This window comes from Tinamus guttatus, unplaced genomic scaffold, assembly GCF_059628265.1.
Source record: "Tinamus guttatus ecotype Peru unplaced genomic scaffold, ASM5962826v1 Tinamus_guttatus_pri_ptg000815l, whole genome shotgun sequence".
NCBI classification, from domain to species: domain Eukaryota; kingdom Metazoa; phylum Chordata; class Aves; order Tinamiformes; family Tinamidae; genus Tinamus; species Tinamus guttatus.
In genome coordinates, this window is record NW_028289349.1 from 111,918 (window position 1) to 126,128 (window position 14,211).

Sequence of the window (14,211 nt, forward strand, 5' to 3'; positions counted from 1 at the left end):
CATCATATGCTACACTGACTTATTCTCCTCGGTAGGAATACTTCCATCAAATTTATTGCTTACCAAAAAATTCAAAAGTCTTTGCCCCACCCCACCCCCCCAAAAAAAAAGTGAGCCGCACAAAGCTATTCATTTGGAAATGAATCTTCCCACAGACACAGCAGGAGCTTTTCAACAGGCAAAAATCCAACTTGAGATGTATAAACTAATGGGAACAAAGGTCTGCTTAACTCGTTAGCACATACTCAAGCTATGTCAGACTTTATGCTTCTCCAGTCAAGTTTCCAGCTTCATTCAGTTCTTGACTTAGTGAAGGATGTTGGGGCCTTGGTAAGAATATATAAGAAAGTGGAGTTTGTGGGGAACTGGACCGACGCCCAGCAACCGAACACCTGGAGGAGAACCAATCAGCTGGGAGCCTGTAGCCAATGAGTGCTGCTCCTCAGCGCATGCCCACCTGCATGGGTATAAAGCCCTGCTACAGACAACAGCAGAGTGGAGTTGACCTCACTTTGTGTGGAGGTGTTGTTTGCTCTGGCTTGTGGGGAGGGCCCTGGCACTTGGTGCGAGAGTGACCCTCAACATCTGGTGACCCCGACGTGATCGTGCGAGAACGCGAGGGATCTTACTGGAGAAAAGCGGATTGTGACCACGACCTGGTGAGTCAGAATGGGAATTGGCGCATCTAGAGTGAAAGTTGCTGCAACAGCAATGGAATATGATACTGTTGAACGCTTCGTAAAGCTTGCTCAAAAAACTAAGATTGAGGTCTTGAAAACCGAGCTAACTGATTTATTACTATTTTGTAAGAAGAGAAAAATCATAGAAGAAGCTTCCCAAGCATAAATTTGAATCATGGGAGCGAGTAGGAAGAGAACTATGGGACGGTGTACAATTAGGCTCGGAGGAAGCGTGGCGCCTCACAAAGACATTTCGTCTAATATGGCCTATGTTTGAGCGGTTAGTTGCTATTGCGTTTTGGGAAGCGCTCCATGGAGAAGAAAAGGAAAATGGGTCTGAAAGTTCTGAATGTACCAACAATACTGAGCCAATTCAGTGTAAGAAAATAGATAATAAGAGAAAGGTAACCTCACCTAAACAGGCATGTCCGGTAACTTTGGCCGAACAAGAAGTATGGGGGGGAGTGGATGAGTATCTCCCCCCGTGGGAGGGGGAGGAGCGACCACCCCCCACAGCACCCGAATGGGAGAAGCGACCACCTCCCACAGCGCCCGAATGGGAGGGGGAAAAGCGACCAACCCCCACAGCGCCCGAAATGGAAGTGGACCCAGTTAAAGTACCGATCCCAGATGGATCGGACGATGATAATGCCGTGGTTCAAAACATGCGACAAGAACTTCGGGGACAGGCAGAGAAAATGACAGAATTATTAGAACAAATGCGGCGACTAGATGGTGGGTCCAAGGCCAGAGATGTGAAGGCAGCCTATAAGGCTGCCCATAGGGCTATAGTCGAAGGGTTGGAAAATGTAGACAAACAATTAGAGCAGTGGGAGGCATGAAAAGATGCTCCTAAGATTCAAAAGAAAGCAGCTGGAGCAAGTGACCCAGCTGAAGAAGGATTGTTGCCGGAGCTCCCAGCCACTTCCACTGCAGGTGGAAGTAATGATGAGGAAATGCCACCTGTTAATCCAACATTTAATGCGGGAGCACGGTATAAAGGGCTCATAGAGAATGCTCAGTTACAAGGAGAATTTGTATTAACACCACTAGCAGCTCCTGTAGTAACGGGAGCCCAGGGCCCCAGGTGGGAACCTCTCGATTGGAAATTTGTTCAAGGCATACAAAAAACAGTAATGCAGTATGGGCACGACAATAAGTTGGTGAGAAATCAGGTCTCCGCCCTGTTTAAATATTCCCATATGGTACCTGCGGATAGCAGAGCGATAATGGAGCTCCTGCTTTCCTCTACCGCTTACATGCTTTGGTTAGCAAAATGGCAGGAAAGATTAGAGGAAAAACAGTTGGAGAATCTAAATCGCAGTATGGATGATCCATTAAGGGTTGCCACCCTTGATCAACTGATGGGCAATGGGTGTTACCGGGCAACCGAGGCCCAGGCAGCGCTCCACCCCAGGATACTACAGCAATCGAAAAATGCAGCGCTAGCCACTTTTCTTGCACTACCACAAATAGGAACGCCACAGTTGCCATACACCAAAATAACACAAAAACCGAATGAGTCTTTTTTCAACTTTGTTGATCGACTGAAGGAAGCCTTGGATATGGCACCTAATGTGCCTGCGGAAATGAAAGCAATATTGGCAAAGGATCTAGCAGTTCAGAACGCGAACCAAACTTGCAAGCAACTGTTAGCTACTTTGCCACCAGGAGCTTCAATTGTCCAAATGATAGAGACCTGTGCCCGAGCGCCATTGATGGAGGAAGAACAAAAAGCAAAAATACATGGTGCGGCTTTGGCCGCAGCAATTAAAGGAGAAAGAATGTCTAGAAAGGGAGACAAGAGATTTCATGGGACATGTTTCCTATGTGGTCGATTAGGACACATGAGGAGGAACTGTCCTAATAGATTCAGGATGGAAGGTATGGCCCCGAGAGGATTTAATGGGACCTGTACGAGATGTCAAAGGTTCGGGCATAAGGCAGCGGAGTGCCGATCACGGTTCCGCAAGAATGGCACGCCGATACAGGGAAACGGGAGTCGCCGCGTTGTGAGGGACGCGGCGAACAAGTATCCCCAGACAATGGCTGCCTCCACGAACTCTCCGCCGCAACCCGCGGAAGTGCAGGAGTCGACCTCTATGTGGCAAAATCCACAGTGATTAGAGATTCTGACGTGCATATTTTAGAATCAACATGCACTGGTCCTTTGGGGAGGGGCCTATCCGCTCTGATAATTGACCGTTCATCAGCCTCAAAAATGGGTATTTTTGTGTTACCAGGGTGCATTGACGCTGATTATTCCGGCAATATTGGCATAATGGTGAAAATATTTAATCCTCCTATCACTATTCCGGGATTGAGCAGGATAGCTCAACTGATACCTTTTCGAGCTGCAATCCCCAATCCTGGACAGGCCCGATGGGGAAATAAGGGCTTTGGATCTTCCGGACCCCCTCAGGTCGCTTTTTGCGAAAAGATAACTGCTCAGCGGCCGACAAAAATTGTGAGCATGGAAGGACCAGACGGCACTCGTCTTACCGATGTGGCCATGATGCTTGATACCGGTTCTGACATTACTATCATCCCTAAATTCGCATGGCCACCACAATGGGATCTGCAGGAGATTGACACCCCTGTGACAGGGATCGGGGGGCCATCTCCTACGCAGGTTAGTCAATATTTCGTGACGGTTATAGATGACGAAGGAAACACGGTTTTACCTTGGCCCTATGTGATGTGTACCTCACTGTGGTTGCTGGGCAGGGATGTTTTAGCCCAGTGGGGTGTCACTTTGCAGTCACATTTTCCCTAGCGGCCATTGGGGGCAGCTTCCGCCCTACTTTAAAGCTAAAATGGATTACAAAGGACCCTGTATGGGTGGACCAATGGCCGCTACCGGAGGAAAAGCTGCATCATCTAAGGGAATTAGTTAAAGAACAGCTAGATCAGGGTCATATTAAGCCGTCAACAAGTCCCTGGAACACTCCTATTTTCACCATCAGGAAAAAATCTGGAAAGTGGAGGTTGTTACAGGATCTCAGAGCCGTTAATGCATGCATGGAAAACATGGGAGCTCTACAACCAGGGTTGCCCTCACCTGTTATGCTCCCACAGGCATGGAGTTTGCTGGTAATCGATCTAAAAGATTGCTTCTTTAATATACCGCTTGACCCAGAAGACAGTGAAAAATTTGCATTTACGGTGCCTACAATTAACAGGGAAGGCCCATCGGAGCGATACCAGTGGGTAGTTCTTCCCCAAGGAATGAAAAATTCACCAACCATCTGTCAATGGTTCGTGAGTTTGGCCCTAAAACCCTGGAGGGAAAAGCACCCTGACTTGATCACATACCACTATATGGATGATGTTTTAATAGCAAGCCCTGAAGTTTTGCCAGCTGAGCAGGAAGAGGAGCTAATTAACTGTCTAAAGGAATTTGGCCTGGTCATTGCCCCTGAAAAGATTCAAAAGCAAGCTCCTTGGAATTATCTGGGTATGGTTATCACAGAAGCCAGAATTAGACCCCAGAAGCTTAAATTGCAGACGAAAATTGACACCGTTAACTGTGTACAAAAATTGGTAGGAGACATCCAATGGATTACGAATTTTTGCGGCATTACAAATGCGGAAATGGAACCGTTGCTTCAACTGCTTAGGGGAGCTAAAGGGCCTGCAGAAAAGCGGAGCTTAACCCCAAAGGCTGTCGCAGCCTTAGAACGAATCGAGGAAAAGATAGCAGAAACAGCGGCCTACAGGTTCCAGGAAAGATTACCAATATCTCTGGTGGTCTATAATTGGGAAAGGGAGGTGGCAATAATTATCGCCCAGATAGATGAAAAAGGAATCCTGTTTGTACTGGAATGGGTTTTTCTCCCAAGCCACTTGCGACGTACCCTAACTCAAAGGCATGAAGCAATTGGAATGGGAATTTTGAAAGCCCGGCAACGCGTACGAACAATTGCCGGCAGAGAGCCTGATAGTATTATCCTGCCTCTAAAGACTCTGGAGTTAGTTGAAGAATGGTGTTTGAAAAGTGCAGAATTTGCTCTAGCTATTCAGGGTGTTAGAGTGGACAATCATTATCCCAAGCATCCTCTCTTCCACACCTCTTTGGAGCTGGAAGAACGAGAAATCCAGAGTTTAAGACCATTATCGAACGCGATTACTGTATTCACAGATGCTAGCAGCAAAACCGGGAAATATGGGTACGCTTTCCGGGAGTCAGATCACTGGAAAACTCAGATTCGACGGGAAACTGCATCCGTGCAGGTTCTAGAATTAAAAGCGGTAATTTGGGCATTTCTAACTTTTCATGATCGGCCCATGAATATAGTTATTGACTCTCTATATGTAGTAGGCATCGTTCAAAGAATTCATAGGGCAATTATAGGACATGTAAATAACCATAATCTTCAAGCTTTGTTCGTTCAGCTGTGGAACATCATTCAACAAAGAAAGCATGCCTTTTGGGTATCGCATATTCGTAGTCATACTGCATTACCTGGCCCTTTAACAGAAGGTAATGCAGTCATAGATAGTGCCGTGTCAGCAGCAGGTATTTCTTGTTCGGCGGAACAACAGGCATCAACGTCTCATTCATTCTTTCATCAATCTGCTCGAGCGTTACAACGTGAATTTAAAATTTCCCGAGCGGCAGCTCGTGCTATCATTGCTGCCTGTCCGGATTGCGCAAGACTGACCACTTTACAGGAAATGGGTACCAATCCAAGAGGACTACAACCGAGGCAGATATGGCAGACAGATGTTACGGAATTCACTCCCTTTGGCCGACTAAAATATCTACATGTTACGGTGGATACCTGCTCAAAGGCTCTCTGGGCGACCCCAGCCACTTCTACAAACGCTAAGTCAGCCTGCAAACACTGGGCTCAGGTAATTGCTGTTTTAGGAAAACCGGACATCATAAAAACAGATAATGCACCGGCATATAAGAGCAACATCTGTAAAAACTTTTTTCAGCAATGGGGAATAACCCATCTGATGGGTATCCCGTATAATTCGGGTGGTCAGGCCATCATCGAGCGACACCATCAAAATTTAAAACAATTACTGTCTGTTTTGAAAAAAGAGGGGGAGATGGGTCCCTATGAGTTAACCAGTAAAGCATGCTACGTTTTGAATTGGCTCAACCCTAGAAATGATGACAACGTACCCATTTTCACTCATTTTTCAAAAAATTCAGCTGACCTTTCGGGAAAGAAAGTACAGGTGGAAGTCTTTTGTCCACAGAAACAGGCCTGGGAAGGTCCAGTTGAGTTAGTTACATGGGGACGAGGATATGCGTGCGTACTTGGAGGAGACGGAGCGACCTGGGTACCAGCCAAGTGGGTACGACCGTGGTTGTGAAAGGACAGAAACAATTAATGGACCATGAATTATAGAAATTGTTACACTTATGTGTAACCAGAATGGTTATATTTATGCTTGCAACTATGTTATTTTGTTTTTGTTCGTAATAATTTGATGCATGATATTGCCAATTTTTGTTTTTTGTAAAAAGAGGGGAAATGCTGAGGATTACAGCTATGTTAATTTGTTTTTTGTAAATGTTGCAATGTTTATTGCTAATTTTTCTTTTTTGGAAAAAAGAGGGGGAGATGTTGGGGCCTTGGTAAGAATATATAAGAAAGTGGAGTTTGTGGGGAACTGGACCGACGCCTAGCAACCGAACACCTGGAGGAGAACCAATCAGCTGGGAGCCTGTAGCCAATGAGTGCTGCTCCTCAGCGCATGCCCACCTGCATGGGTATAAAGCCCTGCTACAGACAACAGCAGAGTGGAGTTGACCTCACTTTGTGTGGAGGTGTTGTTTGCTCTGGCTTGTGGGGAGGGCCCTGGCACTTGGTGCGAGAGTGACCCTCGACAGAAGGACTTTGCCTTTATTTTTTAAAACTGAATTTTGCCACAATGCAGTTTTTGAAAATCTTCAAGAAGAAACAGGTCTCAAGGAACCCCTATTTAAACAGCATTACCAAGGTAAGAAATGACTAACACTTACCTGTCACAAATATAGAAAAAAAGCCAGAGTATTGTCCAGCCTCAGGCAGATATAAATACTGTAATATAGATTACATCTGTAATGGAGAATCTTTTCTAACCTTTAGAGACTAAAAGACAAACACACAAAACAAATATTTAAAATAAATACCAAGTCTAATGAAAGCATAAAGAAACACAAAATTTGACTCATTTTTATCCACTTTTACCCATTCATACTAGTCAAATACTGAGAAAATAAAATTGTACAAGGAAATAGGTAAGCTAAACATTAAGTTAAAACAGCTATTTGTTGCATCCAGTTCCTGATAGCAGAAATATCTGTTAAGTTTCCCATTTAATTTTTGAACCCATAGTTTGGTGACAAGTTTTAAGTATTTGCTGTAAGCAGCATTATATAATATTTAGGGAAATATATAGCATCTAACTTATCCCCCAATAGTATCTAACATTTTCCAATAATCTGTTCTGAATGATGCTAGAAAACATGATAACCTGATTGCATGTTCCTGCTGCCAAATTGCAAAAGTATTTCTCCAGTTTGAGTAAAAATTAAGTTGTAGAAAACAAATTTAACTGCACTATTTCAAGCATGTCACCCATCTCTCAACATTCACAACAATTCCCTACAGGGTAATCCATCTAAGAACAATTCATTCTCTTCTTCAGATACCAGTATGTAATGCAAGCACAAATAAACCTCTCTATGAAAGCAGAAAGCATAAAATTCATAGAAAGTAACAGAGGAAAATAGGTTAGAATAGTAAAGTATTTCCCTTTGGATTTCACATCAAAACTTGTTTCCAATATAAAGAACATTTAAACCAAAGTACTTTTTATTATTATTTAGCCAAACTTTTTTGTATAACAGAGATTATGGTGTATTGAAGCTACCAATTGAACATTTACAAAGAATACTTATTTAAATATTTATGGAAGTACTTCTTACTACAAAAGGGTCTGCTCGTTCCCATGATATAGAAGCTCCCCATGAAGTAGGTCTCATTTTTTCAGGTAGAGATTCTGGTACAGCTTTCCAATTAAGAACCTGACAAACATTGATTGAAGAATTTGTCAGCATATTTAAATGCTTGCCTAAATAAACTTAAGCCTCAGAACTCTGATGAATAGAGTATAGATAACACCTTTGTCAGCATTCTGAATTATAAATACATATAGTTAGAACCGTACCGTATAGCAAATTAGGAATTAACTATGACAAGAAGTTCAGAAACAACTGCACTGTTTCATATGACAAAGATAAATTACTTATATTTACATACAGAGGAACATGCTGGAAAGTCTGAGGTGCTGTTTAATTTCACTACAAAAATAATCAGAAAGGATTAGAAAAAGCTGGAATTTTTTAAACAATTACCATTTTTTTCTAAACCAAAAAAAAAATCATCTGCATGACTATCCTGTAGAATAAGCAATAAACTAGAAGCTTAGTTTTAAACCTACCTAGAAAAAATCTTAAGAAAAAGCAAGTATAACAGATGAACTGATTAGAAAAAAGACACAGATCCCTATGAAACAATTGCACCTTAGGATCTATTGCTTTATAAATTTTTAGGGGGAAAAGGGGGGGAGGGAAAAAAAACAACCTAGAAAACCTCACAGTTTCCCTGTTTAAAGGCAGATGAATGGATCTTCCAATTTTACTTATGACCCTTTACAGGCAGGAGAAATAAAATAGAAGTTTCAGAAGTTGTAATCCTACTTGTGCTTTGCTACACCACCACACACAAGCTTGATGCAAAAGAATTAAGTCCTTCATTTTCTTAACCGCAAAGCCTAAAACAACATTCTTTGCTAAATATGCCCTAGATGCAGGCAGAGTACTCAAACATTGATTCTGCTTTGCTATGAGGACAAAGCAGTCTATGCATCACTAGAAAATCTGAATTAGACCTCCCAAATTCTAACACAATGCCTTGATACGTGGTTCATTCCTTTATCTGCCTTGTTACATGTATTGGGAAATAATCTGTATATTAAAACACAAGTTTGATACAAAGCTCACAATTTGACCTTTTTTTTTTTTTTCAAATGTAAGTTTAGTATATCTTAGCAGTCTAATTAGCAGACTGTAATTCATAGAATCATAGAATGCTTAAGGTCGGAAGGGACCTCTAGAGATCATCTAGTCCAACCCCCCTGCACACGCAGGGTCTTTCATGTTCTTGTGTTACAACAACTACAGAAAAGATTCCAGATACTGAAATCATAATGAAGTAACACCTAAAGATTTAAAAGCAACAATTTAAGCTGAGAAAGACCTCTAGTTCTCCTACTAACCAAGCAAGCTTCTACCTATCTAGCCTATGAAAAGAGTTCATCTAGAACTACTTAGAGCTCTACAGAAGATGAATTAAGAGAGTCCAGCATTGTGTAGTCTAGTTTAAATACTGGAAATCATCACTTTATTTTTTTGATAGTCTAGTGTTCACTATACACCAATATGAAAGGAGAAGTGGTCTATTAGGCAGGACATGATAACTACATTTTCACACTGTCAAAGCTGAAGCAAGTTGAATTTAAGAGGAATCATTTTATCACTCCTTTCAGAAGTTATTCTAGGGCCATTTATCAGTTGGTTAAAGAATAAACTATCATGCTTTGGAAGCTGAACTCTGAATGCACTGTGTAGACAAAGTTCTTGTGTAAGTTTCACAACCAAAGTAAATGAAACCTCATACCTCAAAGGGAAAAAACAAGGAATATCTGGGATTCAGAGAGGGAGATAGACTAGTTTTTCCAGACTCTGGCCCCTGCAAAGCATGAACAAGCACCAAGAATCCCCCAACAACAAGGGAATGCAGTACCCATTCCCCAGCCGATATAAGGCAGAAGCTGCAAAGATGAGAATGAATGGAAACAAGTCCAGGCTCGAGGTGGCAGGCAAAATCCGTCTTCACCCATCTCACCCTATCAGGTAGCCCTATGTGACAGGTATGAGGCCCTGGAGGTTGAAAGGCAATCAATGGATGGAGAAGGCAAGGGTCTCTTGCCACCAGGAATATTGCCAGGGATATTGCCAGGGAAATGCCAACCCCCTCCATATTGCGACCATCTGCAGGAGGAAGAAAAGGCGGATTATAGTTGTGGGTGATTCCACAATAAAGGGAACAGAGGGTCCGATATGCAGAAGGGGCCCTCCTCTAAGGGAAGTCTGCTGCCTTCCTGGTGCCCGAGTTAAGGACATCGCCAGGAAACTTCCCAGCCTCATCCAACCCTCAGACTATTACCCATTGGTGGTCCTACATGTGGGAGGAGAGGAAGTGGCAACACGTAGCCCGAGGGCAATCAAAAGAGACTTCAAGGAATTCGGACGGATGGTCAGGACCTCGAGAGTGCAAGTTATCTTCTCCATTCTCCCCAGTGCTGACAGCAACATGGAAAGGAACAGAAGGATACAGGCTATTAACACATGGCTCTGTAGCTGGTGTCATGGCCAAAACTTTGGGTTCTTTTGCAACAGGAAGCCTTACATGGCACCAGGCATGCTGGCATCAGTTGGGATTCATCTTTCCCAAAGGGGAAAGAGGTTCCTTGGTCATGAGCTACCTTGATTCATTGATAGGACTTTAAGCTAGATTTGACAGGGGAGGGGGAGATCATCAAGGATACTGGTGATAAGGTAGGGGATGAAATGCCATCTCACTCATGCCAGTTTAACACCAGAGCCAGCAAAGGATGCCTGGAAACTGAAGAGGGAACACAGCTTAACAGTAGAGCTAATGAAGGCCCACATAGAGGAGTTAGAGATGCCCCAGCTAAAGAGGCACATTGGGAGCCCAGCTCAAATGCCTCTATGCAAACGCACACAGCATGGGGAATAAACAAGGGGAATTGGAGATGTGTGTGCGATTGCAGGGCCATGATCTCATTGCAATTACTGAGACATGGTGGGGCAGCTCTCATGACTGGAACGTGGCCATGGATGGCTTTAGGCTTTTCAGGAAGGACAGGCCAGGAAGGCGACATGGTGGAGTTGTTCTTTACATGCGAGAGCAACTGGAATGTATGGAGCTCTGCCTAGAGGAGGATGAAGCACGAGTCGAGAGCCTGTGGGTGAGGATTAAAGCACAGGCCAACAGGGGTGACACTAGTGGGTGTTTACTACAGGCCTCCTGACCAGGGAGAGGAAGTGGATGAGGCCTTCTACAGGCAGCTGCAAGAAGCCTCACAATCACAGGCGCTGGTCCTTATGGGGGACTTGAACCATCCTGATGTCTGCTGGGATGACCACGCAGCTAAGAACAGACAGTCCGGGAGGTTCCTGCAGAACATTGCAAATGATAACTTCTTGATGCAGATGGTAGATGAGCCAACAAGGAGAGGAGTGCTGCTGGACCTTGTACTAACAAACAGAGATGGTCTGGTTTGAAATGTGAAGGTTGGGGACAGTCTCAGCTGCAGGACTGAATTAAGGACTTCAAAAAGGGCAAGAGGGAGGGCCCAGGAAACTACAGGCCAGTCAACCTCACCTCCATCCCTGGAAAGGTGATGGAGCAGCTCATCCTAGAGAAGATCCCTAGGCATGTGAAGGAAAAGAAGGTAATCAGGAGTAGTCAGCATGGATTCACCAAGGGGAAGTCGTGTTTGACGAACCTGATAGCCTTCTATGATGGGATGACTGGCTGGCTGGATGATGGGAGAGCCATGGATATTGTCTACCTTGACTTCAGCAGGGCTTTCGACACCGTCTCCCATAACATCCTCATGGGGAAGCTCAAGAAATGTGCTTTAGATGGGTGGACAGTGAGGTGGATGGAGAACTGGCTGGATGGCAGAGCTCAGAGGGTCATGATGAATGGGGCCGACTCTAGTTGGAGGCCTGTGGTCAGTGGTGTCCCCCAGGGGTCAGTACTGGGCCCAGTGCTGTTCAATCTATTCATCAATGACTTGAATGATGAGACAGAGTGCACCCTCAGCAAGTTTGCAGCTCCACCAAACTGAGTGGAATGGCCAACACTCCAGAAGGCTGTGCTGCCATTCAGAGGGACCTAGACAGGTTGGAGAGTTGGGCAGAGAGGAACCTCATGAGGTTTAAGACAAGTGCAGGGTCCTGCACCTGGGGAGGAATAACACCAGGTACCAGTACAGATTAGGGGTTGACCTGCTGGAAAGCAGCTCCGCAGAGAGGGATTTGCGAGTCCTGGTTGACAACAGGTTAACCATGAGTCAGCAATGTGCCCTGGTTGCCAAGAAGGCCAATGGGATCCTGGCCTGCATCAGGAGTGTCTCCAGCAGGTGGAGGGAGGGGATCCTGCCCCTCTACTCAGCTCTGGTGAGGCTGCACCTGGAGTATTGTGTGCAGTTCTGGGCTCCCCAGGACAAGAAGGACATGGAGCTTCTAGAGAGGGTCCAGCGGAGAGCCACGAAATGATTAAGGGACTGGAGCATCTATCGTATGAGGAAAGACTAAGCAAACTGGGCCTGTTTAGCCTACAGAAGAGAAGATTGAGAGGAGATCTGATCAACATGTACAAATACCTGAGGGGAGAATGTAAAGAGGATGGGGCCAAACTCTTCTCGGTGGTGGCCAGTGACAGGACAAGGGGTAATGGGTACAAATTGAAACACAGGAAGTTTTATCTCCATGGTAGGAAGAACTTCTTTCCTGTGAGGGTGACAGAGCCCTGGAGCAGGCTGCCCAGAGAGGTTGTAGAGCCCCCTTCTCTGGAGCTCTTCAAAACCCTCCTGGATGCAATCCTGTGCCACATGCTCTAAGTGTCCCTGCTTGAGCAGGGTGGGACTAGATGATCTCTAGAGTTCCCTTCCAACCTGAACCATTCTGTGATTCTGTGATTCTTTGATTTATCTCTGATAACACATATCTTCAGACACATGTTGAGAACCCTTTGCTTCCTTTCCACAGTGAGGAATCATTCAAACTGTACTAAAGGAGTCTGTGTGTCAGTTTAGACATGCAGTTATTTACCAGTAAAATCAGCAGGTTTACAGTGTGATCCACAGTAAAAATGGTTGTAAATAAACATAGTTCTTTAGTAAAATTAGATATGACTTTACCATTTCTTTTAAACCAGAATGGACTTCACTATGCAGTACAGAGAAGTAGTAGTGACTGCTTTTTGAATTTTTATCATTTTTGTCTGTGGAAGAATAAAACAGATAAAAATAAGAGTCTATTTTCTTTGTAAATTCATTACCATTTCATTTTTGTCATGTTAATTTGATGTTTTTCATGATCTTTTTAGCAAGCTTTTTTTCCTCAGCAATCTGTTTTTGAATGATCTTTTGACCCCCTGGAATTTCAAGGAACTTCGGACTAAATATTGCCAAATATCATACGTTGTTTATACTGAAAAATCCATCTGAATTTTGATAAATTTGTTGGAGAAAGTGCCTTCGCAAATATGTAGGACACAAAGCTCTGAAAACTAAATATTAACCTGATTAAGGCCAAGTTATTCTTTAGAAATTCTCTTAATCATCATGTTATATGGTGGGGCTGATGATTATTCAGTTTTTCCAAGAGATATCAAGACAGATAACAAGTATTGATTGTGAAATACCGTGGAGAGTAATGTAGACACCTCTCTACCTTTTCCTACAGGCTGTTCCACCTCTATAACACCACCTGGTTCATTGGATAGAAACTGCCCTTTCTCTCAGGGAGGAACTTATTCAAGGCCTCACTCACAGTGAGGCCAGCTTATGTTCCCTTAGTGACTGTCTTTCCCTGGTGGGGAAAATGATTCTTTAATACATCTTATAAAATCTTTTGGATTAAAAGCTACACTGTCTATATAAATTTTGTTCATAATGTTATTATCCTTTATGACATTGCAAATAGACTTCCCTTTCATCTGCCATCCTTAGAAAGTTTTCTTAGTAGCTTGTTTCAAATACATTTATTTTATTATAATAACCTCCACACGCTTTTTGTGAGACTGTGGCTTTAGTTTTATGCATCTTGAGCTTCCTGAGTTTGACCTTTCACTGTTTGGAAGAATAAAAGATATCTGCCTGACAAAAATCTTCCTTCTGTGATTACAGGATTATGCAGAATCCTGATTTTTTTTTTTTTTAGTTTTCATTGCTGCAATTCTTTGACAAGTTCTATAATTATACAAATATTGTAGACTTGCAAATGTTTCATTATTCAGTATTTTTAATATGAAGAACACTAGGATGTAATCTGCTGCAGAGATATGTCTCAATGCACAGGCAGTGTATTTCTTTTATTTTTCTTTTTTTTCTTTTTTTTTCCTATTGTTTGCTGTTTTACAGCAAAAATAAAATGAAAGATGCCACTTTATGTAGACCTTTCAGATTTATGTGTTCTACACGCAATTTGCATGCGTGCAAGCAATATAGAGCTCTGCTCTCTCTCCACTTCTTACATATATAGTTACTATCTACTCATTGTTTACCCTGTCATTATCTACACTTCAGTTTGTTTTCCTATCAAAACGTATTACCTTATTAATTGGTATTCTTTTAGAACTGGATGTAGAATAAGAATTATTCTGAATCTGATTCACAAAAGGGCCACACTACTTTCTTGTTCTCAGAA